The sequence below is a fragment of the Dendroctonus ponderosae genome, unplaced genomic scaffold, assembly GCF_020466585.1.
Source record: "Dendroctonus ponderosae isolate FM_Combo_2020 unplaced genomic scaffold, Dpon_F_20191213v2 Dpon_F_20191213_1, whole genome shotgun sequence".
Classification (NCBI taxonomy): domain Eukaryota; kingdom Metazoa; phylum Arthropoda; class Insecta; order Coleoptera; family Curculionidae; genus Dendroctonus; species Dendroctonus ponderosae.
In genome coordinates, this window is record NW_026017110.1 from 11,826,324 (window position 1) to 11,853,652 (window position 27,329).

General features: G+C 33.4%; 1 protein-coding gene and 2 long non-coding RNA genes across 3 annotated transcripts in view; 2 read left to right on the forward strand and 1 right to left on the reverse strand.

Annotated features, from left to right (window-relative positions):
* The window catches only part of LOC109535451 (teneurin-a), a 272,613-nt gene that overhangs the window by 226,786 nt on the left and 18,498 nt on the right, over positions 1 to 27,329 (reverse strand). The window lies entirely within an intron of this gene.
* On the forward strand, positions 13,364 to 14,471 carry LOC125502631. The gene is made up of 2 exons (XR_007280398.1): positions 13,364 to 13,673; positions 13,730 to 14,471. It is a non-coding gene; the product is annotated as an uncharacterized LOC125502631 (long non-coding RNA).
* Positions 16,610 to 18,754, forward strand: LOC125502632. Its single transcript, XR_007280399.1, has 4 exons — positions 16,610 to 17,140; positions 17,357 to 18,381; positions 18,454 to 18,551; positions 18,602 to 18,754. It is a non-coding gene; the product is annotated as an uncharacterized LOC125502632 (long non-coding RNA).

Sequence of the window (27,329 nt, forward strand, 5' to 3'; positions counted from 1 at the left end):
AAAATTAATGATTGACAATTAAATGTTATTCGATAAGCGAACTCTAAATTAATTATTCGATGATCTTAAGCCTGCTAACAATTGATATTTTATTGGCGGAATATATAAAAAAGCACAGTGTTTCTCACACCATTCCATTAAAATTATTAATTAGTAATAAACGACAAATTGTCTTAGTAACGGATCGACAACGATACCAAAACTACAGAAATTAAAATTCATTGATGCACAAGGTTTTTATTAGATTATCCTTCAGCTTAAAAGCAAAATTTATGGCAGCCTTTTTATCTTAAAATGTATTTACTGCAGCTTATTTGTTTTTATGAAATCTCGACTAAAGAGCTTCGACTTCTTAAAAATAAACTCGCTTCAGTTAATTCCAAAAAGCGAAAATATTGCCTCATCTCCGTTTTGGTGGATTTAAGAAAACCACCAACATGCGAACATGCAACGGCGGAGATACAGATTACCGACTTGAAAGTTTAAATTACCCATGATGGCAGCTTGAGACTTCGGATAATAATGGGGCAAGTGTAATGATTATAAAGCTTCTAAGCTTCATCGAACAATTTCATTCCTTCATGTTTGCTGCCTCAGCACTAAAGCTACAGATCGCTTGTAGCATAACAATGCACACGCTAGTACGAGAAAACAGAAGGAAACATTTTATTAATTAGAAAATTTTAAAACTAAGAAAATGTTTTTTGTCTGGCGAATAGCTCGCATGAGAATAAAATTATAAAGTATTCAAACATGATTCTGAGGTGCCACTAAATAATAAAACAAAACAGAGCAGCACTACCTTCAATATAATATTTGTCTGGATTTTAAAGGAGGAGGAAAAAAGATTATTAATTTCAAACGTGCATATTCACTGGTAGTTGGATATGCTTGCTTAGTATTGCACCACAACGGCTAAGACAGAACAAACTGGTAGGGATTTCACAGCCTTTCTAAACTCCATCTTATTAATGTTTAGAACACTTGCTGACTTAAGACTTATATGTCGAAATATGTCAGCATATATTCAACACCCAAAAACATTATAAAAATGTATACACTAAGTCTTAAAGCGAAACTTTAAAAAGACGACTCAATCTATGAACTTGCGTTTAAAATTTAAAAAACGAATGAATTATGAATGAAGAATTATTGGCTTTTTTACAGAATCTCAATGTGATATATTTGATTTAAAAGCTATGTAGATTTCGGCAACTATGCCTACTGTTTAACAATATTCTGCGTACAGCACAAATACCGCAGGATTGGCTTCAAAGCATCACGATTCCTATCTTTTAAAAAGGGACAGAAGACATGCCCAGACAATTACAGAGGAATCACAATACTATTTACTACAATGAAACTATTTACAGGAATACTGAAGAATAAGCAAGAAGAACACATAGAAAACGGCAAAGAACAACAGGGGTTTAGGAGAAACAGATCAACAACAGACGCTGTATTCATTGTTAAAAAATAAAAAAAGCTATAGAATTCAACGCACCGGCTTCATCGATCTGACCAAGGCCTTTGATAGGGTGCGTCTAGACGACACCAAGAGCTTATCAGAAACGAATACACCAGCAAACATTACAAAGGTAATTTACAATCTAAATAGTAACAACACAACAAAAGTAAAATCACAGAACCAAATATCAAATAGCATCCCAATACTAGGAGAAATCAGACAAGGAGATAGTCTCAGTCCGTCTCTGTTCAATATCCTCATTGATACAATTATAGAAGCAGTGACATCCCTGAACCTAGGGTACAGAATTAACAAGATAATCAGCATATGTCATACCGACGACGCCGCAATTATCGCGGATAACCAAGACGATCTCCAAAGGCAACTTTTCAGATTCCACCAAATCTCTATTAACAAAAGAAAGAGTATGACAATTGCCCGGGAACCTGTTCGATGTAAACTTGCTATCGAAGACAAAATTATAGAACAAGTATTACAATTTAAGTAGACCTGTCAAGTAGTCATGACCCAGTCAAGGACCTAAGAACGCAAATCGAGAAAGCTGCGGCAGTATGAGGATGCCTTAAGGAAATCGCATGGACAAATCAACACATGCGAACAGAGAGCAAAGTAAAAATATACAAAACATGCTTGAGACCCATTATGCAGACAACATAGAGATACAAGAAGAAACAAATGAAACAAAGTGCATTCTGCGAGTGGCAGATATGAAACCTCTAAGAACAATCGTGAGAAAAACCAGAAGAGACGGGGTGAGAAACACGGATATCCGGGAACTATGTCAAGTGCAGGACGTGGTGCGATGGGGAAGACAAAGAAAGAGACAGTGGTACAGTCACGTAAAGAGGTAAAGGGGAACGAAAACCGTCTACCGCGTATTGTGTTGGAGGGAAAACCAATAGATGCCAGACTAGCGAGTAGACCACCTAAAAGATGGAATGATAGCTGGCGATCAACATCCTAGGAAATACTGTAGAAGCGTGCTCAGAATTAACAGATTGCAAGATCTCGGAAAAGTATAAGAAGAAGAAGTAGACTTGGCGATCAGCAATTCAATTGCAGTCACTTTCTTCAATTTGCTTCAACAAATTTTACTTCCTCCGTATAAAACATTTGGTTGTGTTGTACCAAAACTTCCGCACATAGTGATACAGAACATCTCTGCTATTCCTATTACTGAGCACTGAGATGGTCTACCTACTCAATGCAAGGAATGTTTAGAATGTCTAGAATGTCTATTAATTTAATTACTTCAGCTTTGCCAAAATAAGAAAAAGTTTTAAACTTATGTTTGTTTCCATGATCCAAAAAGATTCTGACTCATACATTCCTTGCAGATCAAACAATGAATAGGACCTAACCGTCAATAATCAAGCACCAATTTCACCTTTTATCAGTTACAAAATATATAATATTTATGGTAGTTATTTAAAAATTTGTGAAAACAATTACCATAAACGAATTTATAATCAAAACCAAATGTAATTTATGAGTGAAAATTTTAGTAGAATGGTATATGCATTCATGTTCGCAAGTATGAACGAAAGGCTGAAGAAGCTTAGTGGTACACACAAGAGAGTGAAAAAAGTCATGGGGTGTTGATTAAATCGGTTTATATTTCTCAAATTTTCAAATCACAGTAAACAAAATTATTGAGACAAATTATTGTCTGGAGGTCATTTTTTAGTGCTGCGTAGAATAATCGTAATTGTCTTGCACTTAGATTAGATTAGATAGACAAAATCGAACAGTTCTTTATAAGGAAATATTTAACTTATCAGATATTATTAGAACCTTATTGGGTAGATGCGATTTTTTTATTATTGCATGCGTGGTAAATATTTAATTTCAATAACCGTCTTCTTATAAATTCATAAAGCAGACAGAATGCCGGAAGTTCTATACACGCATTGATCTTTGTTTCGTTCTCATTATGCTCCTAGATTTACCCTGTTGCTAGTCCAAAATACCTTTGTAGTTTTAACGGATGCATTTTCAAATCACCCATCAATATACTGGCCTTCAATCACTTTTATAATATCTATCATTCAAATTCAGTGAAAAACGATTTTATGCAACACGAAAACCATGGTTTTAATTCTAAATCAATGTTTTTCCATATTGGAATTTGCATAGAGTAAAGTACAATTAAATTACATATTGTTTGTAGATAAAATGTATTCGAGTACTGGTCAATGATAAATTACGTTCGGCACTCATAATTAATGGTTTCCGATAAATCAATTAAGCGAATAATTCATAGGCAACCAACTGGTTACTAATTGCCAAATGAGCAGAATTTAGGATTCCATGGAGGAGCCTGTACGCAACATTATGGAGAGTTACATCCGTAACGATTTCGGAAAATTAATAGATGCTGAGATGGGACTAGTATAGTCACCTGTCTATTTCCCAGCTCTTATATTTACAGACAGGAAGCAGAGCTAAGAACTTACACAGTAGATAGCAGCTAGAAGGAAATTCCTGGTGTTTTGATTGAAATGTAGAATGAGCGTCAGTATCTAAATAACATTAGATTTGAGGACGGCTTTCCAAGTGTTTTGCTGCACGCCACTTAATCTTTTCATTTTTATTTTAATGTTGATTTAAATGTCAGGCAGACTATTGCGGCTGGCAATTCAGACATTGTTCTCATTGGTTTAAATACATATATCTTACAGGCAACGTAAATTTAAATTAACCCCGCTGAACCTCATTGAACCACGTTAATGGTGCAAAAAAATCCCAATTTGCCAAACAAAATACTAGAAAATTAATGGAAGGTTCGGGACACCAATATTAATTAATTATTTATTTTACATTCTTGATATATTAATTCGTAATAAGTATAAATAATGTTAATTATTGACATATTATATGATTCTGAACTAGAATTTGCTTTCCGACTTTAAAACATTTCAAACATTCGATTTTACTTTTGTATCTTGTTGCCCTGGGAATTAATCGGATCCGATAATTCCCGGTGACACACCACATTATCGGTGAACGAAATCTCATGCGCTCCATAATAATTATGCACGTTTCAACTGCACCGGAATTATTACCAAAACTGATTTACCTGAAACTGTTAATTAAGTTCCTGACATAACTTATCAACAATATGAGAGGGTGGGGGATTTTGTATGTATTACAAGGATGTAATGATAATAGCTTGGGGATAGGCATTGTCAGCGTACATGTTAAGACGTCTGCTTCTAACTCAATCAATTGGGACAATAATTGTATCCGAAACGACAAGTTTCTGTTGCAATAGGCTATTGTGCGTGCTCTAATAGTATTGCTAGTATCATTAACAGGATTGGATTTTAAAACACCCGGTCTAGTTTAATGCATGCGAATAAATTGACTATTTTTTACAGTTTTAACAAGAAAAATCAGACTCTCACCTCAATTCGACATCGCACAGCAATACGGTATTCCACTAGTTCTTTTTGTTTATTCCTCCGAAAAGAAAATTTAAATAAAGTAAAAGAAGGGAAGACATACCTTTACAAAATTTATGAAAAATTAAATTAGATGAAGTTGAAAATAACTGAAGGTGCAGGGTTATTGCATGAACTTTGGCCACCCCATTTTTAAATTTCATTTAAAATTTATAGAAAAATATTGAATACCAAAGTTGTAGATATGACCGTCTAATATATTTTAAGATAATAACAAATATTACAGGGTGTCTGAAATTCAAGTGCCAGAACAAACTTACCTTTTTTTAAATGGAATGCCGTTTTTATTGCATATTCGAGCTATTCGCAAATTTCTAGGCCTATTCGATATAAATGTTCTATATTGATTTTGAACAGTTTTTGAGTTAATATCCAGTATTGATTGAACTTTGGCCATCCCATTTTAAGATCCAATTTGGAATGTAGAGAAAAATGTTAAGTGCAAAAGTTATAGATATTAACGTATGGTTTATTTTAAGATAATCACAATTGCTATTGGGAGACTCAAATTCAAGTAAGCTCAATTTTTGTAAATGGAATCCCCGCATATTTTAATGGCTGTTAACTCAAAACCTGTTTAAGATCAATATATAATCATATATAATCAATATATAATAGAATATTCATACTGAATGTGCCTAGAATTTTAGGAATGGCTCGAATATACAATAAAAAGTACGGCTTTCCATTTAAAAAATGGTAAGTTTGGTCTGACACTTGAATTTGAGACACTCTGTATCAAATGTTACCATCTTAAAATATATTAGACGTCAATATCTACAACTTTTGTATTTAACATTCTTCTCTAATTTTCAAATTAGATGTTAAAACCTTGTACAGTAAGCCAAAATGGCGAATTGGTTTACTATGTTACAAGCATTATAATTCAAGAAACAATCATTCTGTTCGAAAATATTAGAAACAAATATACAGGGTTGTTTAAAATTGGCGTCATTCCTTCTTAAGGGCTCAAAATTATTGAGTAATTTAATATGTTTTCGATATTTTTCTCGTACTCTCCAAGTGCGCCTCTATCGCCCCTTTAAAGAAATGACGCCAATTTTGAATCACGAAATCAATGAAATCAATCAAAACATAACTTTAGTTTGCAAAATCAAATAAAAAGGTAATCGTAAATGACACATTTTCTCTGCTGCTTGTATGTCTTTGACAGTTCATCCACAAATATTTTCAGTCGAAGCGCGTTGTGTTTCAAATCTGTGTCAGATGAATCTCTGCACATGTTAATATATCTGTAATGTGAGTAAGAGGAACATTACAATTTACAATGTCCTTGTTTACATTCGTTTCATATCTAGCTTGTTCGCCTGCCCATAGATTTTCCCAAACGCAGTTATTTGTGTGAATACAGGGTGATTCAAGATTGGCGTATTCCTTGGGGGGCGATTTTTGCAAAAAACTATAGCAGAAGGATGGCAACATGTTTTTCAAGGTAACCTGCTTCACTCACATTACGTAAATATCTGTTACTTTTTAATTATGACAAATTGTAGTAACCATGCGTAAAAACAAAACAAAGAAAGTAAAAGTCACAATTAAATTCTTCCAGGTTAGGATAACGTTGTCATTTTGCCGTCAGTGCTGCCCACCTTTTTGAAGCAAAAGGCTGATATACCTGAATACGCCACAGGTGTCAACAATAATCTCAATTGGCACTGAACAACTCCACAAAGAACAACGACGAATAAAATACAAAAAATACAATTAAGGTCTTAAATCACAGTAGGTGTTCGAAGAACAACCCGTTTAACTCTAAAAATGTTTAATTCAACAAATTCGGTGTTGGTGTGCAAACGGTTGTACACTAGTGTACTGGTGTACAAGGTGTACTTGTTATGTTGGTGTATGAAAGGAGCTTCAAAGTAAATCACAGTTTGACAAATGCTTGTTATTATGGACAGATACTATCTACCTGTGACTATCTGTTAGTGGTAAGGATAGTATATTACGATACATGAGACGAAAGTCGAAGTTCCGCCAATGCTTGAAGTTAACGCCCGAGGCGAAGCCGAGGTCGTCATGCACGCAGTGGCGCGCCATCGACTTTTGTCTCGCATACCGTATACTATTTTTCTTGAGCCTCAGTGGAAACTAGACGGGAAAAGTATGAAGTGATTTTCAAAACTTTATACTTTGAACACGAATTGAATTAAATGAATGAATTAAATAAATGAATTAAATGAATGGCTTTGAAAATGTCAAAACAGTCAGCTGGCGGCAGTGACAAACAGTCAAGCTGTCAGCGTTCGTGATCTAAGTTATTACTTTCCAGACGGGATGAAGAAATGTTGTAATAGGGTAGCAATGGCAATCCAGTTTTACGGTTTAGTTTGTTAATTACGGGTCATACCCTGCCTTTCAGTTGTCAACGTCAACCAAGAAGTCACTGGTGTAGAGTAGTATAAAAAGTAAAAAGGAACACGCTGTTTTGTTAATATTAGTTTCAACATTATTAATAGTTATTAAAGTTAAAACACAAAGTTTCTGGCGTTTAATTACCCTACTGCATATATGCATTAAGAAAATTTGTAATTGCTATAAGTTATACTTTTGCTATCGAAAACAGTGGCGAAAGTACGTACTTTCCACCAGGGGATCAAGAAAACATCATTGTCGCTTTGAGTTTTTACCAAAAAATTGGAAAATAGTACTATTTCATATGAAAAATTTCAAATAAAGATGTTAATTTTTACTTCAAAAGTGTTAATATCTTCTGAAAATTTTCGAGAATTTTTCTTGTATATCAGACTATGAAGGCTTTCACGGCCGGTTAAATCACATTTAGGAATGTTTTCTGGGCTTTGAAGCCGTGGTCTACGGGAATTTCTTCCTGACGTTTCGTCCACAACTGCGGTGGACATTATCAAAGGCGATGAGGCGGTGGGCGAAGTGATTTCCCGTGCTTTTTTTGTATATGTTCCTCGTGCTCTGCAAGTGAGCCCCTAAAATCCCTTAAAAGGAATGACGCCAGTTTTGAATCACCGTGTACAGCTATTTCTGAGAAATACACACATATTCTTGTCGCTGGCCGTGCTACCTTAGGTAGATTAAATTTGAATAAGACTTGCCGGGAGAAGTGGTATTGATTTCTACTAAAATCATTTTTAAAAAGTATTCTTGCTAACGTACAAATATTGATGAATGTCTTAGGGACAATGGGACAATATAGTCAAGGCATTACAATGGCGATGTAAATCATGAGACTTTATCAATCCTGATAAAACCACACTGCCAAATCTTCAGAACAATATTTTCAAGAATTTTTGATAATGTGTTCATTGGGTTATTTGCTTTCAATAACTTAAAATAAAATTTGACGCAGTTCTCTTTCTTTCTACCATTATATTTGATAACTACCTAAATACAAAAGTAGTGTACACCTAAGCTCATACTTATTCTCCAATTCTTACTAATAAGTGGATTTTACTGATTAAGTAATGAATTGGGCTATAGGCGATTTGGAAATAATCGACTGAAGACCTTTTGTGTGTGTTTTCTAAAATACTCAAGATGTTCCGACGATTCATCAGCCAGTTTTTTAAGGATCTTCTATAACTGAAACTAAAATTATCAATTAACCCCGCTAATCAATTTATTAGGTATCAAAATATTGGCAAGCTTATGCAAGATTATATTTCATAATCAAGTGCAAATATCTAAAGGTGTTTAGAAGTCTTGCAATAATAATCGATTCTTTCAATTATTTTTTGTAATTTGAAATTGGAAATGTGGAATTGTGGAAAAAAGCCGCAATCACATAAGTGTGTGGATAATATACAAGATTACCATCCAAATAAATATTAATATATTTTTGTATCATTCTGCAACACCCTGTATAGTACAATAAATAAACTGCTTTAGCAGGTTTTACTAAACAACGAGTTTTTAACGAGTCAATAACTTGTAAGGAATCCTTATTCCTCAGAGCATTAAATATTAATAGTAACGTGATGGAAAAGAAAGCAGGTATAAAATTTGAAGTAAACTCTTGAGTATTTCTTTGTAAACTAGAAAGTGGAATTCGATGTTGTTACTCCCAAGGCAAATAAAATCTCCCATTTGAACACTGATTGCGGTTGCAGTTGTTTTTATTTCCTTTTGCCCGGAAAACTAAAGAAGCAGAACGTGTTGACTTCAAAAGGATTTTATTTAATAGGGTAATGCGGTTTAGCTCTTTGGTTTAGAGATCAAGTTTCCAGTGGAACGTTATAGTTGAGTAAGATACTTTTTTTATTGAAAGTGCTTTCTTTGAAAATATTCCATTAAGAGTAAGTTAGGATTTGTATGATATTCAGTTTGTCGGTGCTGGCAGAGTCAGTATCTGAGAATATCGGCACGGAATTTATAGAAAAAGCTTCTTTGGCAATATATGAACTTATATGTTTTGTCCTTAAGCCGCAGCCCTTAAAACATTATATTCGGGGCACATGAACACTTCATACCATTTGTCAAAGAATCTTATAGCAGTAATTTTCATAGAGAAATGGCCTCAAATGAGGCTTTATTTTTTATTATTTTTAATTTATTTTTCTGTCGGGAACATCTCAAAGCTACGAAACATTGTACCTGTTTTACGGTTTAGCAGATTCATTTCAAAACTCTCTTAAACAGTAAGATAACTAATTTGAAAGGTGACTTCTAAATATATTTATATTGGCTTTATTAATCGTATAGAGTTATGTGTTTGCGTTGGCGATTTCATAGCTTTGGGCTTCGGCCTAAAAGCATAAATCGTTAAACCATCTTTCATTCGTGTTGGCATTGGCGGATATCACATTTCACATCTATCGACATGTTACACTAAAAATGATATTCGATACATTTTACAAGCCGTATGTTAAGGTATTTTCGCACAGGGATTCCAATAAATAGACATAGGAAAAAATGTAAACTAAAAATCTAACACAGATGCCATTTTTGTATAATTTCGTGTTTAATATTTTGAAAGAACCATTGCAAGAATGAAGATTTTTGGGGCAGGGCTTGTTGTTCACTTTTTATTATTGTTGTATTTAAGCAATAGCAACAGTTTAAAAACAAATTTCAAAAGTGTTTCAAAATGATCAGTTTCAAATTCTGTCCCGAAACAACATTAATAAAGTAAATACTCTTAAATGAACTTCTATTAAAATTTCCTTGGAAAGCTGGGAGTATGCTAATTAAAGCTAAAATGCCGGATATTAAAAAGTCACGAAGGTAAGATACGCACAATTTCAAAACATAGAAAATTTTGAAAAGTGTTTTAATGTATTGATTTCAACTCGATTGTATTTTAAACACTTTCATGAATTAAGAGAGGCATTAAAATCCCTCCGCTTTTTAGAAACTTATCAAATCTTACAAAAGAAGTCGTTTATTCGAACTTTAAATGCCTTATTCAAATATTTTCTCTATGAAAACTGTTTCCACTGGCAGAATCTCTAACGGTTTTCAAGCGAATATTTGATGAACCATCAAAATGTTTCTATAAGGTCCAAATAAAAAGTGCATCGTCAGATTTGTTCATCATCAAAAAAGCCGCTCATAAGACAATTACAACATTCAAAAGTAACAGCGATAATATGTAGGATGTTCGGAAAATGTGCTAGGAAATTTTTCAGATTGATTCTACATGCTAAAATTATGGTATTATCCGAGCTACAGGCGCTCTTCAAACTGTTTTTTTCTTCCTATTCTGAACATTTATTCAAATTGATCATCCCGACAGAGTTTCACCATAGTGATCTCTAACTTTCTGATCATAATTTGTTTTGCTACTTTGCCACTAGATGGATGGCACTTTACCTGAAACCCAAATCTCATTTTATACTAGACAAAAAATGTGCTCCTCACATGACTCGAAATGCGTCTTAGATTAGGAGCAATTCGACAATACAATTTTTATTACTTCAATCCAGTGGCCTGGTATTTAATAATTAAATTATTGGAATCACAGCAAATCAAGTCGCCTGGCTTTCAAATGAGTCAAATTTTACAATTTGTAGTAATTATTGTATTACCGTTCAATTTATACTAAATTTTTGTGCTCTAAAACCATTAAATTAAAATAAATCTCGCAGAATATTCAAATGCTGCATTCAAATGTAGCACAAAAACTTAGTCTAAATTGAACAGTAATACATTAATTACAATAAGTTGTCAAATTTGAAACATTTTAAAACGAGCCGACTTGATTTGCTGCGATTGCAATTAAATCCACGGACAAAAGGCTGAGACTGGTAAAAACTTTGATGTCTATTTGCTCCTTAACGAATAGGTTTTTCGAGTCGTATGAGGAGCACATTCTTTGTCTTGTATTTTCTAACTCCAACATTTGGCTTTTCGAAAAAGATATGCGAAAAATGAAATTTGGATTCAGGCAAAGTGCGAACTAGTGGTAAAGTAGAGAAACATTTTTTATCAGAAAGTTAGATTACTAATAAAAAAATGTTAACAACAGGTAAAAACTAGTAAAAGTAAGAACAAGTAAAAAAATTAAATTTAATGAGTTGTAACTCTAAAAATATTCAGATTTCGAATTTTTGTTACATGACCTACTACCATTATCTTAGCATGTAGAATCGTCCTTAAAAATTGCCTAATGCATTTTCTGATCACCCGCTATACAACTATCCATAAACAAAATATAATTTGCAACGTAAACTGCCTATATTTTCCACAATTCCACAACTAAGTATCCTAATGCTTGCTATAAATTAGTAGTATGTTTCCAAATTGTTCCCAAAAGTACGGAGTCCGAGAATTTTAGTCAGACTGCCGTAAATGCCTTTCACTTATAGAAATTAAAACTGAACATTTACTTTAAAAATAATTAATTGATGTATCAAACTGATTTTATTTCATTGTAATCTACATGCCGATTCCTATAGACATTGCAACTATGCAACAAGAAAATTATCATTACAGGTTTCCAAACTTAATTTTAAAGCTCGACCTTGCGCTGTTTTCCCATTTTCAACTGCAAATTAAGTTATCGTCTTAATATCGGCTAAAAGCTGTATGAAGTCTACTTTATCGTTAATAGCGAAAAACTCGGCTATTTAGCAGAAGATAATGTGATTAGTTTGACATGTTCAGAGGTGGACACGCTGACTAGTAAAAGCATATCCGTGTCGAATGCAGGGTGGGCGATAAAGGGATTGCATCCCTATTCCATGCATGTGGATAAGTTGCGTGCGTGGGAATGCCATTTTAAAAACAAACAGCTTCAGTTCAGCTTTGTCATATGGATTTAAGTGATGGCCGATTTTAACAGAAATTAAACCGTTTCATTGAATTGCAAACAGACAAAATATTATTTAAAAAATCATGTATTATATATGATTTATTTTCATGAAATAATTTGTTGTCTCATTATTGTACTTTTAATGTGTCGACTAGAAAGGTTGTTCTTTTCTTGAAGTAAAAAACTTGACAAAAAATTATGCTCTTTGAAAATATTTGTTTCCAATTGTGAGTCGTTACAATGTGTGTTAACGCCTCTAGCAACTTTGGATATGATATTGCAAAAAATATTTTGCAACTAACACATTTTGAAGCAATAGTATGTTAAACAAAACATTGTTGATTTAAAAATATTATCTTAAACATGCACAACAAGATTATTGTGGTTAAAATGAAGAGATATTCATCTACGAACACGTGTTATTCTGAGAAGCATTATTTATAAATTGCCTGTCTTTTAAAGTGGTCTGGAAATCAATTTCTAATTGGGGATAAGTTTTTATTGTCTTCATTTTTGCGCACCATATGTGGTGATTAAGTGAAAACTCGAAGGGATCTAACGGTTGACTAAAAGTTAAATAATTCGCCAGAAAAATGGACAGTTAATTAGACTTCATGTTTCTGCTACTAAAGTTTTGCCAGTCGTATTTCTTAAACATGGCGGTATTCTATCATTTATTTCTCAATTCCATAGAACAAGGTCCGTCGAGGTAAAATTAGAATATATAAGTGCCCAGATATAGGATTATAATACTGATATGTCAGTTACCTTTACTGCTGCTTAGAAAATCAGTTTTCCTTCAAAATGATTTTTAATCAAAGTCAGAGTAAATGCACTTTTTAAAGGTCAATTCAACATGTTTTGTATTTTGTTTTCACGAACCTGACTATTGAAATGATAAGTGATTAGAAATTATTACAATTTTAGATACTGCAATGCCAAATATTGTACTGTAGTAAACTTGTTTTGAGTTGTCACTTGTTTGCACTATAATCAGTTCAAGCCATGACTTTACTCATATTCCTGTGAAGCTTTTTGTTACAGCAGTTCTGAATTTGAATCATTGTTAACATGTTATTTTTCACATTGCACATTTTCCTGATTTTTAGAGGCTCTCTAATTTTTGCAGTTCACAATATTTCGGGCATCTCAGTATGTACACAATCCTTGGTTGGTAGTAGATCAGTAGCAAGAACATTTTGCTGAGTATTTTATACGCTCGCAGTGTTGATTATAAATGCATGTAAAATTTTATATCAACCTATGTTTTTAAAACTCTTAAAGTATTGCATATCTATGTAGTACGCGTTGGATATGGAATAATATGTTAACAATGTAATGCAGATGCCTGTCCCCCTTTTAACATGAATACCTTTGAAATTCTTGCAAAACTGCCACTCTACATGCAGATATCGGAGCCAAAGCGGCCACTGCGTTGTCTGTTTCGTGCTGTGGGATATTTTCGGTATTTCTGGTATGTAAATAAGCGATTTTATCTGCCGACTGAAAACAGTAGCGTATTTTTTATAGATACTGATAATCGTGTTCTGTACTGCAAGTGACCATTTGGCTAACAATAAAAGTCGAAACGAGAAGATTGGGAAATTCTATCAGGCAGATTGTTTTGATATATGAAACTCGTAAAATTCATTGATATGGCAATGTGTACTATATACTACCATATTAACAACAAATGCACTTTGACTGAGTGTCTAAAATTGGTATACATTAATTCATTCTTAGTTTCCTAAAGCTAAATCATAGTTTTTAATTTACCGTTTCATAAAAATTCGTTCTTTTTAAACTCTTTACAAACCCCTTTCATTGAAAAACTACACCATTTTGTATTGAACCACGCAAACTGAAATCCCTTCATTATTAGTGTCTATTTTGTTGCTTGATAACAGTTTCAATTTTGGAGTGACATGTTAGTTTTTAGTTTGAGTTAATAAAATTCAACATTCCTAATTAGGGCTCAAACCCTTAAATTATATAATAAAATAAGGGCAGAAAAATTTGTGAAAAATATCTAAATTATTTAAGTTCATATATCTTTCGCTGTTCGCTGTTGGGGCGGAGATAACACGGATGGACGTGATATTATGGGATAGTGATGCGTCTCAAACAGCCTCTCCTGTCCAAATGTCAACCTCACCTACATGCGGTGGACCCTGCTTTGTACAGACTAGGCTTTGAGGACCGAGGCACATATTCATGCTAGAATTAGGACCGCTTCTCATTTGGATATTAAAAAAAAGTGGATTAATGGTAATCTCTATAACAACCTTTTTTTAACCAATCTATTCATTTCGACAGATTCAATAACTTCAACTGCTTAATGCAAATGTAATTAAGATATATACAGAGTGTTTTCCAGTTGAAGTGATAAATGCTTAGGATAATTTAGTTGTTAGTAGTGTTTAGTAGACGTTCAATATGGGTAAAAGCATATATTCAGGAGGTATTCAGCAATGTGTTAGTTCGGCACACACGTTCTACATATTTTGGTCCTATTGCAGATTATTTGTGAAATTTCAGAAGCAATGAGTTAATATCAAACATTTACTACCTTACAGAAAATCAGTACAGAGAAGATGAGAGTACGCATTTGAAAATTCTGCATTATCCAATATACTTATCCCATAAATTCTAAGATAATATACGATCTACGATGATTTAAAACACTATGAACATCTCATTTCAACCAGCTAAATATTTTTGCGAATGGTGAGTAATGTAACAACTTACATCTCTGAGGTAAAGCAATTGCGAACTCATAGTCATATGAAGTGAACCTCCCCTAGGGTTTTGTTAGTTGAATTCTACAACACTCCGTACAGAAAATTGCAATATATTGTTAATATTTAAGAGCCCACTCAAGAAGCAATCAACGAATGAGAATCTCTAAGAGCATTTTAGCTTCGGTTGAATTATGATTAAAAAATAATTATACCCACAAACAACAATACGTTGTATATTAGGTATGCTAGACGTAGCAGTTATAGTTTTGAATAATTAAAACATTAAAAAAAGTATATTAGGAAATTTGTTAAACGTGTGTAGTGACACTGATTGTGTTTTATATTTAAATTTGTCAAATAATTTCGATAATATAATACTAATAATTATGAAATTATAATAAATTGCCAAATATAATTATTAAGCCTGTTAATATTAAGTTAATAATTCAATTAAATATTCCCCCATATGCAATTGTTTGAATAATACTTTAGTTTACAATTTTATAACAAAAAACGGAATCTAGTCAGCCATGCTGCAGTTACATCTGAATGATTGTCGAATATCGCACTCCAAAATTGGCATTTTAATACAACTATAATCCCACATTTATAGTAATCGCCTGGCATAATAGTATATAATTTTCAATTAAATGTTAACACTGTGTAATGTTAATATTTCGATAAATGAGACAAAATTAATAAAGAATCGGGTTCAACCACAGACATGGTAATCTGACACTATTTTAACCAATTTTAGTTCGTATATAATGCAATGGGTCTGACTGGGACGTAAATTTAACTAAGCTTGCAATTGCCAAATTCACCTTTGCACATGTCAAAGTACTTTATAACTTTTTATGAGGATGCTTAAACTAATATTGTATTATTTTTTAAATAATTTTTTTAATGTAATTGCAGATTCATTGCGTAACGCTTCACAAAACCAAGCCCGCTTTTCATGTGCTAATCTTTATATTACAGTAGCTTTAAGATTCCGCCTTTCACGATAAACGTTGAAGATACTGCAAACCGAATAGTCGTGCAAGAAAAAAACCTAACATAAGTATGTAACGAAATATACGTTCGAACAAATCATTTTGCCTCAAAGTTGCCAAGCACTTTAAAACAAACGTGACTCGACACTAATTATTTTCTGCCCAAAAACAATTAGTTTATCCGTGTATCCCTATCAATTGACTGTACCGTACTTTTCACATAAACATTGTTAAACAAAAATCATCATAACCCATCCACATGACTAGTTAATTTATGCATTTTAAATGAATGAGTGAATATTCCAAGTAAATGTACAGTTTTAAGTGCCAAAGAAAATTTTAATTATGAAATTAATATACAGGTTCTGGCCACATACACGTACGATTTCAAAGCTTTGGCTTGATCCTCCGAAAAGAAGAAAACATTAAATGACGTCGGCCAGATAAAAGGTTTACAAAAGCTTTAACCGCGAACGACTACTTGCAAAAGAGGAAGGTAGAGAAACAACAAAAATTATCCAATGAAAAGAAAAAAAATCGTCAAATTGTTTTCCCGATACCTATTTCCTAGTATAGGTTAGTTTCAAAAATAAACCCATTGGGTGTTAAAGATTTTCAACGCCATGTTCTGTACAATGACTGCCTGCCGAAGTATAGTTGTTTTTTCATATTTTGATCCATAGAAGCATTAGATAAGCGCGTGTAGTAACGGACATAGTCTCACCGGAAACCCACAAACATACAAAAGGTTGATACTTAAAAACAATATGTCAAGGGTCTGAATACTGAAGAAATTTTATGCGCCATTAAAGGAGATTTATACAGAAAGTAAATTAAATTTTGCAACGTCGAAACTAAACACACACAAAAGGAAGCCTTTTATGAATCCTTTTTATGTTTCTTCCTTTAAGAGAAGAGGCAATATCCTCGGCAAATACCGGCAGTGTGCGGCGTGCAAAAGCAATATAGTGTCAACTTGGACGCCACTAGAATACATTTACGGATCGACAATTTCCTTATCATCTTCTAGTTTTGTACAGGAAATTGCTTACAGTTTTCAAATGCCTATACGATTGCTGCGAATATTGTGTGAGAGAAAATTTAAAGAAAACAGTAAGGCACGGTAAATGCATGCCTTCGAATAAAGAAAACATAATTTCTGGCCGTAGAAACTAGTGACAAATGTACTGAACGTAGAAAAAAAGGTAATAAAATAACTATGATGATAACAGCATTTAAAACACATCAAATAAAAGATGAAAACAGAATAAAACTTTTGACACAACTAATTTTATTTTATCTGAAGGGATTAAATTAAATGTAAACACTTAAAAATCACACATTTTAATTCTTTTGCTTCCAATTGTCATTCTATAAGATTTTACACATCAGTGACTCAACACTTTTCTCCTTCTTTCAAGATCATTTTGATGTTTAAAATATGGACCAAATGTCGGCCCAAGAAATATCTACATATTTTGTATGCTACAAACTTGTGGCCAAAAACTCCCTGATTCTCGATCCAGCTTAAACAAACTGTTTTCTGTCACCGATGCAGATAGATTGCATTGCATATAGAAGAATTTGATCTTTTGGTTTGGAGCATACTAGCATACTGGGTGTCCATTTGAAAACTTCCCACCCTTAATATCTTTCTTGCAGTAAAAAATATGAAAAACCGGAAAGCCACATCAAGTTTATTTGTGAGGGGACACTTCAATTGAATATTTTTAGCTTTCCTATTTCAACCACCTAGGAGGGGTAGATGTCACCCTTAGAACCTTAAATGGGAATGGGGGTCAAGTGGCACATGGATTTAAAAGGCGTTCAATTCTCTATTCAACGGTATCCTACTTTGTTGCTTGTAGTCCAGAGCTTTTCGAATAATCGAATAGAATAATGCAAAGTTGCAGAAATAATTAAACCTGCCTGCATTGAGATTTGGGTTTTCAGGTTAGTGTTTACTCAAAGTTATTGTATTGGGTCTCCTTATAGTACAAATTATTAGAAGAGTAGGTTACACGATTAAAATAGTTGAATAAGAGGACGAAAATCGGGTTTAAACAATTAATTTATTATTTATTGATTACTGTAGCTTAATAACTTTTTACACAACACAAACGTTTAATAACAGCTATCAATAAAGTCGCGTATGCCGATGACATCGTTCTGACTGCAAGTAAGTACTCACAAAGACCCGCAAAAATCGTGGACAGAGTTACACCAATCAATAAACATTATGATCTATGCACAAATATAGGCAAAACAAAGATGATGATAGTATATGAAGAATCAAATAGCATCAGACGCCAGCTGACAATAGATCCCAACATCAATCTGTATGAAAATTCACACACGGGCAAGTGTCAGTAAGCATCTTGGTACTTTAACTAGTAAAAGCAGTACTCGCAGAAATGAAATCCTAGCAATAATCGAAATAATCGAGGTAACTAAAACACTATTCATTAAAATAAAAAAATAAACTAATAACTGCCACTATTTTATTTCTGCACCTAAGAACAAGAATATTTCACCGGCGTGGAGTTTACTAAGGACCTCCTGATGAATGGGACTGAAACTGAACAAGTTTTGATAATAATGAACAAAGAACTAGAAGTATTGTATACCGCTTAAAAGAGAGCTCAAATTTTTAGAACAAATTTCAGGAAACTCCAAATATGAAATTCTCCTGCTAATCATATGATCAAAAATCACAGGCCGTAGAAGTGTCGGTCGTAGAATAGCATCCTCCAGTTAAGCGTTGAGACCAAAAGAAAGGAGATAACTAATTGTTTTGTGACTGATAAAAATGCTCAATAATTGTATACTCAAATTAACTTCAAAATACAATATTAAAACTTTCCATTGTGATTAATATGCTGTGAATTGTTTGTGTGAATGGATACACATTCAGTGTATAGGGTGTTAGCGGAACTGGGACACCCTGTATAGAAGGATATAGCAGAGCAATCGAACATAATTTGTCGTAACAAAGTTTCAGGATCGTTTAGGCATTACAACATAGTTTCGAAATACTGTAACCTACGATCATCATCATCAAGTTGTAATTTTTGTCATATCAATCATGACCTGTTTTGTGAGAATGTTAAGACATACAAGTACTTCTTATCCAGTTACTTTGGAAAAGCTTGCACCCCCTGTATTTACTACATACGTTTAATTTATACAAAATTGTTTTATTGGTAGAAAACCCACTTGTTTACAAGTAAAAGAAATGATGGAATTTAAAAAAAAAATGTTTACCGTTTTCAAACCGTGTTGCTGTAAATACTGCACCTTTATATTGGTCACTAGTAATCGGCATTAGTATCTGAACCGTGCAAGAATCGTATAGCATGCCTAGAAACGAGTTGTCAGCTTTCGATAGGATTAGAATTGTTGCTCTGAGGCAAGAAGGTTTATCTAGGCAGATAATTTCCAATACGCTGAACTTTCTTAGAAGCATAGTTAGCAGGACAATTAGACGTTATGAAGAGACTGATGAAGTAAACAGCAGACCTGGAGGAGGTCTTCCTCACGTTACCACGATACGAGAAGATCGCTATATTTTCCATTCAGCCCGTAGAGAGCGCTGAGTCACCCTACCGGCACTAAGATCCCAATTCCAGAGAACGTATAATGGTGTGATATGATGATCCAGTACTACAATCCGTAGAAGACTTTAACAATCAGGATTGCGGTCCAGACGGCCTTAAGAGTTCCTTTGTTAACTCATCACCACCGAAGCGCCCGTTTACAATGGGCACGAAATCATCAAAACTGGCGCTTGGCAGAGTGGAGAAATGTGCTCTTTACCGATGAATCGCGGTTTCGATTGGTCAGCGATGATTACCAATCGATGATTAGTAAGTTTTGAGAGAAGCAGGACGCCGAAATAGGCTTCGTACAGCCGTTGCAGTTTCTTCATATCATGGTGGAACGCACATGTTGGGGGGAAGGGGGTATTATGTTCAATAGAAGAACCTCACTTATTCACATATCGGGGTCGATGACAGGTGCACATTATCATGCAAATATTATTATTCTTATAATTATACCCCTACGTGATGAATTAGGGGACTAGTTCATCTTTATGGATGACAATGCCAGGACACATCGCACCAGAGATGTCCAAGAAGTATTAGGAAACCGAAAAATCACAAGATTAGAATGGCCGGCTATGTCTGACATGAATCCCATTGATTATTGAAATGGATAGACGTGTGAATGCGTTGTTAATTGAGGCTCAAATACTGAATATTAATTGTGTTGTTGAATTTTTAATTTTCAGTTGTTCGTTAGAAATTGCATTTTGTTATTTTTTAAATTTTTGCATCCTGACTGTAATTTTCTTCTGACTGATAATTCGTTGAAATTCAATCCATTTTCCCGTTTTTTAGAAGCTTAAAATCTAGATTTAACACCGGGGTCTGCAAGGTAACACAATATTTTGACATGTCCAAATAACTAGGGGGGTACAAGACAACAAACGCAAGTCTAACATATTGTGCTTGCATTAAGCACTCCTTGTACAAATACTAGTAAATACTTAAACAAAATGTATATTAATAACGAAGCAGTCTTCATCAAGTAGCGAGATTTGGAATTATCCAAATAGCTAATAAATGACATGCTTCAAGTAATTTACAAGTTTGAGTTTAAGACTATTTAGATGCCATGTTATCAATTATTTCAATCCGAGTTCGAAACAACACGGATTGATTTTGAATGACAAGCAACAAAGGTTATTTACAATAAATTAATTTGAACCCATTTCATGTAATATAAAATTCTCATTCAGTTTTCGATATGACCAATTATGCCGATCGGATGCAACTTCAATTGAAGGGCCGACGTTAATAAGTGAACCCTTTTCAGAGCTCGGTGACAGCTAAATCAAAACATTTTAAATCTCTTCGATGCCTATTTTAAAGTTTCCCCTCAACCATCAGCCTCCGCCCTATTTATTCCATTGTGAAACATGAGTCTCTTTAATTAGAGGTTGAAACCTGACGATGTGCATACAGAACTTCGTAAATGAATTTCATCATTTATAGTAAACCCATTCATTTGCGTCGGTAAAGGGGTACGAAAACTGGTCAGCAATTCCCATTTTAAAACGAGATGAACTCATGCTAATTAAAAGTTTATTTAAACGCGAGTTTTAAAATCTTAATTTGTCAGGTACTTTTGAATTTATACAATTAATATCAAGATGCTTAAATGGAATTTATTATTATCATTATTATTATTATATGTCAATCAAACTAGAAGACACAAAATTGCTTTTTTGTTGATGACCACAAAAAGCAATGCTTTTGATACGTCAGCTTTTTCTTTCATAACAAAATTTTGCCAATTTTACAAATTCAATTCGCGGTTTTATTGCACTTTTCTTCGAAGGATCTTGATTAAATAAACAATATAATTTCAAACATATACGGGTAGAAGTCACCTGAAATCATTGCCTGCACTATATCATTATATTGGCTTATTGGTTGAATAGCTGCTTTAATATCTTGTTGTTTTCAACTGCAAGTGGATAGAGCCAAGTCTGCAATATTCTGAGCTGTATTGCGAACGCTATATTGCCGACAAAATTCTAACTTCAACATAGATGAGTGGAATTGTCATTTTATTATTAATAATAGATAGTAGATTTTCGTTTAGCTACCGATTTCAGTTTCCTATAAGTATAGGATTTCTGGCAATAAGCCAGCCGTACAAGTACAAGTCAAATTAATGTTAAACACAACATTTTCAATATAAAGACACAAGTGAGTTAATTCATAAAACCGTGGTTTGTTTGCTAACATCCTTGCTCGGAATGGTTTGTTAGTTCATAACTAGATATGTTTCTCTGGTAATGAAAGTAACGGTTAATTTTTTCTCTTATAAAAACAGGGTTTGAGACCCTTATTTTGTTTTTGCTGCAAATTGTACGTTCACCCCCTTTTTTCTAGCTGCAAACATTTTACTACCTTGGAAAAGTAATTGTGGACCATAGTTTTCATATTTATGTTGTCTGACATTATAAGGAAGGTACAGTGGAAGATAGGTAATTATTGTAATTTTGAACAAAAGCTCCTATTTGCACCATGAACAATATTTCCACTTAATAAAGAAAAGAGCATGTTTTGGTACAAGGATAAATAAAAAGTTAGTTACAACCATAACGGCTTTTATAGTGAGGCTTTTTTGCCAATTAGCTCTTTATGCCTCGCAACTAGAATTAGCGCTCGCTTCCAGGAATCGCCGCCTTTTTTACTTCATTAATTTTTGCCCTAATTTTTACGTGAATCCCGAATCCCTCTAATTACAGGTCAAAGCCTGACAATGTTTGTTGCATATACATTGTCCACTTTGTCGACATTTGAATCAGCCGGTGCGGCACATTTAGCGCATAATTAGAGCTTTCATTCTCTCCATTAAATCTTTGTGCAAACTAGTATTATTAAAAATACTCAATTACATCTGAAGCGAATGTGCGACGGTGGCAATCAAAAAGCTTATTGTTCAACTTATTCCAGGAAATAAAGTAATCAGATATCAATAAATAAATGCGGAAAATCGTAATACTTATCTGGATAATGCCAATCCTTTTACTACAAAAATATAAGTCATGCAACAATAAAAAAGTCTTCATAATTATTTTGATAATGCAAATTGAATCAGGACATATAGCTTTGTAACTCAATAATTCTAGTTTAATTTTAAATCCTTAAACATGAAACTTTGAAGAGGTTCTTTGAAGCACGCCGCGGACGCTTAACGAGTTTAGGTAAGACCCAAAGTCGAAACAAGTATTACACCGAAAACCAATAAGTATTAACTATTTTATATACGATTTTTAGTTCAGTGGTATTTCCAACGCTCCCCTACCCCTGACTTAATGTGAAATGCATTTGAAGCGTTTGTGATTTTGGATATATATATTTGGATATCAACATAATTCTCCAAACAACTGAATGGCATCCAATACAGCTTTTACCTCTACATCATCGGTTATGTTATGAATATTGGGTTTCGTTTGATGAAACAGAACTTGCGATTCGACAATCAAACGAATTCCTTTACATAGCAGTATAATGGGCGCGAAAATAAGTCTGCTCTATGTCTAATCTGCATGTTTTGGGGTTTGCTTTAAAGCAATTGGTTGGGACCCTGGATCGGCTGTAGTACCTATTAATATTTTTAATTAAAAAACCAAAACTTGAGGTTTGAAATTTCGAATATTGCTCAAACTCGATTTGATTCAACACACAATAAGTATCCGCACAGTTCCAAATTCACATCATGTGTTAATCATCTTGTTAACAAAACATTTCTTGGGCCTTGAAAATAACATTTAAAAGAATAATCCTTAAGTCGCCTCTTTAGCGCCCTGCTACTTCTTAAAGGAGCTTGTGCGAACTTCTGCTATTAACGCTAACAACTTTATAGCTGATGCATTTGCCCTTCAATTTATAGCACTTCTGGATTTGATATAAGGAGTTTTTATAGAATAATGGTGAGGTAGACATGTTTTTGATAGTGGAGTCTTCTGAAGCTGTTGTTAGTGAATGAAGCAGTGACATCAAAAAGTTACCAAAGGGTTAACAATTGAATGTAATTGCTGAAAGTCAACTAAATGTGGAATGCTTAGCTGGGAAACCCATAAGTCCATTTCGGCAAAATTATTCTAATTTTAACTTTCTAGTAAAGCGAAACGCCGAAGTTTGATATTACTGGCAACACCAGTAATGATCTGATCACGATCACCAACGCTCAATCGTCTTGCAGATATTAATAATGTCCTTGGTAAATTAACCAATTGTGGGATATTTGAAAATGGCTTGACGCATATTGATTAATAACAGCATTTCTCTGAGACCTAAATTATCAGATCGTCAAGTTTTGTTCTGATACCGATTTCACAGATGTTCCTAACTTCTAAAAGCGGGCAACCACTTCAGGACAAACCTGGAAATGTTCTAACGACAACACCACTAACTCATTTCATAAACGATAAATGAACTTCATATTTATTAATTATGTTTCAAATTTGTGTATAACGGCACGGTTTATCCCATTGGCTTGCAGCCCCACTATTTTTTGCTCGGTTGCAAATTCTATGGAAAAGTTTATTGCCGATGTTATACAGGGAATAATGCATTGTATTCCAGATTAGGAAATAATATACTTTTCAGAGAAAGCGGAAAGTAACTAATTTATTTTTACCAGACAATTTCTTATTAAAAGTGCAGAGCCTATTTTTACGGTCGCTTATTTTGGTATTCTGTACAAAAAATCAAAAATGCATTTGCCAGTTAAAATAAAAACCCAAATAATCCAGAACAAAGAAAAATAATCTAACCATTCTCCTTACTTCATAACAATTGGAACTACGTGTTGGTCAATTCGAATAACAGCAGAAAAATAGCTCAGATGCCCGCTTCAAAACAAAACGGTCTTCTAAATATAACGTCGCTGACTCTTAGAAATTAGGGAATACTGTCATCTGCCGGAAGCTTTATCAAGTTTCCTGCGTTGAAATATAGAGCCTAGTACTTTTTTATCTCTTCCACTCTCGTTTCCGGTAAATCCACAAAAGGCAATTTCTAACTATCTTACGAAAGCAGACAGCTCAATTCATCAACTCGATTCCTGTCGCTTCCTATATTTTAGAATGTTTATTCCACTCCTTCATTCTTTAGTTACAAAGTTAATTTAAACGTTAACTAGATTTTCGGAAACCTTTTCTTTTTCGTTTAAAGGTGGTGGCACCGTTAAATAGTGATGCGTAGCAGTTAATTATTGAAAACATAAACGGATCATTTATGGTTTAGATTTCCAAAACAGATTCGAAAGCTCATTTTTAATCATTCTTCTTGAACAAATTTGCTGAAAACGTGTTTTAAAGATCATCCTATTCATCGGAAAGATTAAATGTAAAAATCATACTACTTAATATATCTTAGACTTTTTTTCAATGCAATCTTTCTAAACCCAGACCGTTTTGCTAATTGCGATTTCAACTGAATGTATTTACAATTTCTATAGGCATTACATAATAACGCTAAATATAGGTGCTGTAAAAAAACGTTTATCAGTATACTACTTACTTGCAGTATATACTAAGATACGCATATACTTGCACCTACTATCATTTTTAACATACATACATTTAACAACAACATCTTTATTCGGTGAAAAGGCTATCGACCATTGCGGTCTTTCCGCCCACATAAATTTATTAGTCATTTCGTATTATATCGTATACGGTTATAAATAAATCCTACTAAAACTAATGAAACCCTATTTGAAAAATGTAATTTCGCTAACACTCAGAAATGTCATAGTATTCAGTTTTTGTTCAGAAGTTTAGCAGGGATGTAATTCGTATGCATACTGGGTTTTCAGTCAAAAGTTAAATTTTAGATCAAAATAACACTGGGATGATTTCATTATTTCGGACCATCCACAACATCCACACGAATCGATTTATTCTTGTTTAATTCGTGAATTAATTGAAGCTGAAGACGAGCGATGAGATTTTTGTATATATGCGTTTGTTCAATCGATAACAAGAGCTTCCAAAAAACGTCGGGCGTTTTACTGATTCATGTCATCTTCATACTTCGTTGCACTGGACATGTTGTTCATAATTTTATCAAAGAATTCACGTCAAAACGTTTCCTTCTGATTTAAAATTTTGCCGTTGCACTGAAGCAAGAGATTCAGCAAATCTAAAAGCTGAACGCCAATCTGAAGTATGCTAGAAATTCTGCTTTCGATACCCGATTTCCTTCCAAAAGCTATAGAAATTGATATTGATAACAATGAATAAAATACTTCGTCTGTGATTTCGAATGCAAGGAAATGATAAGATTTTATGCAGGCTTCTTGGTATTTTTCACAAAATTGTAATGCTTTCATATTGTACGCGCAACGAATTGATGCAAAATTCCGTGAATACTTTACGGTTTTGGAAGAAAGTAAAATCTTGTAAGTATTAACTAAACATTAAAAGGAATCTCACTTAATGAAGTTTCTCGCAAATCTACATTTGGGTAGGTAGTATTAAATTCGCAATTTAATTTTTTTTATTGTAAGTAATAACTGATGAATGAGGAAAGTGGAGTTTTTGTTCATACTTCATTCATAAAATACTACAGCTTTATGGAGCCAGTTGGGCAGTCAAACTAACCAACACCACTCAGCGATCGAACAACGCCACACCAAAACAGAACCATAAACCCAGCACATACAGAAACAAACCGTATGTACAGTTCAAGACAATTTAAGTGAATATAAATACCATATCCAATTCTTAAATAACAGGGAAAGGAAACAAAAAAATAAACATATCTATTTTCGGAACTAACAGGTCGCTCTGTCATTAAATAACGAGATATAGGATGGTTTTTTAGTGCGATAGAATCCATTATTTCCGATGGTGTTGAACTTTCGAAAAATATTTTCATAGAAAAGTTGTTGACGCACAAAGTGCGCACATTTTCGAAATATCTTATATGATACAGAGTGCCTCAGAAAAGCGAGGCAAGATCAAAGTGTATTTTTTAAATAGAACTACCCATGTTTCATTAGCTCCTGAAATGCAGCTTGAAACGCTGCATCTGCACCGTAAATTGTTTTTTTCTTACTTGTAACGTTGGCAGATTATCGCCATTTTAGTAAAATTTTGCTTAAAAACATGGTACTAAAGATTCATTGTAAAAGCAAACAAAGCAGTTAAGGATACAAAAAATACGTGTTTCCAATCAGCATAGATCCGTGAAGAATTGTTTTGAACCAGAATATCAATGCATTGTATAGGGTGTTAACAATGTGGACTTTTTAACGCAATGTTACTTTAGTTTTTCAAATAGAAGTACCTGTATATTAAATTTGAATTTACACTTTAAGCTGTGAAATCAACTGTTTTCAAATTATTTTGCTTAAAAATTTCAAAAAGTTGTTACATTTTGTAGGGTGGCTATGAAATTCATTAAATAAGTGTAAAAATTGGATGATACTTGACATAATCAATGACGAAAAGTGAGCGTTTTATAAAAATAAATGCATGGAATTTCATAGAAAAAAATGCAATAAAACTGCATACGTCYATAAAAAYAAAAATATTAAATTATACCCACAGCTATATTTTAAAATAAATGTTCAATATTCATCAGCTACTATTAATATCTACGTTTTTSAAATGAATCGCTAACGCAGTTCGAAACAATATTATTAATGCTTCGAAAAACAGTTGTGATTCGTTCCTTCATGTCATCTTTTGTAGTTGGAGTTATTTTATAAATTTCGTTTTTGATGTAACCCCATAAAAAGTAATCCATTTTTGTCAAATCGGGTGAACGAGGTGGCCACTGAACAGGCCCACCTCTGCCTCTC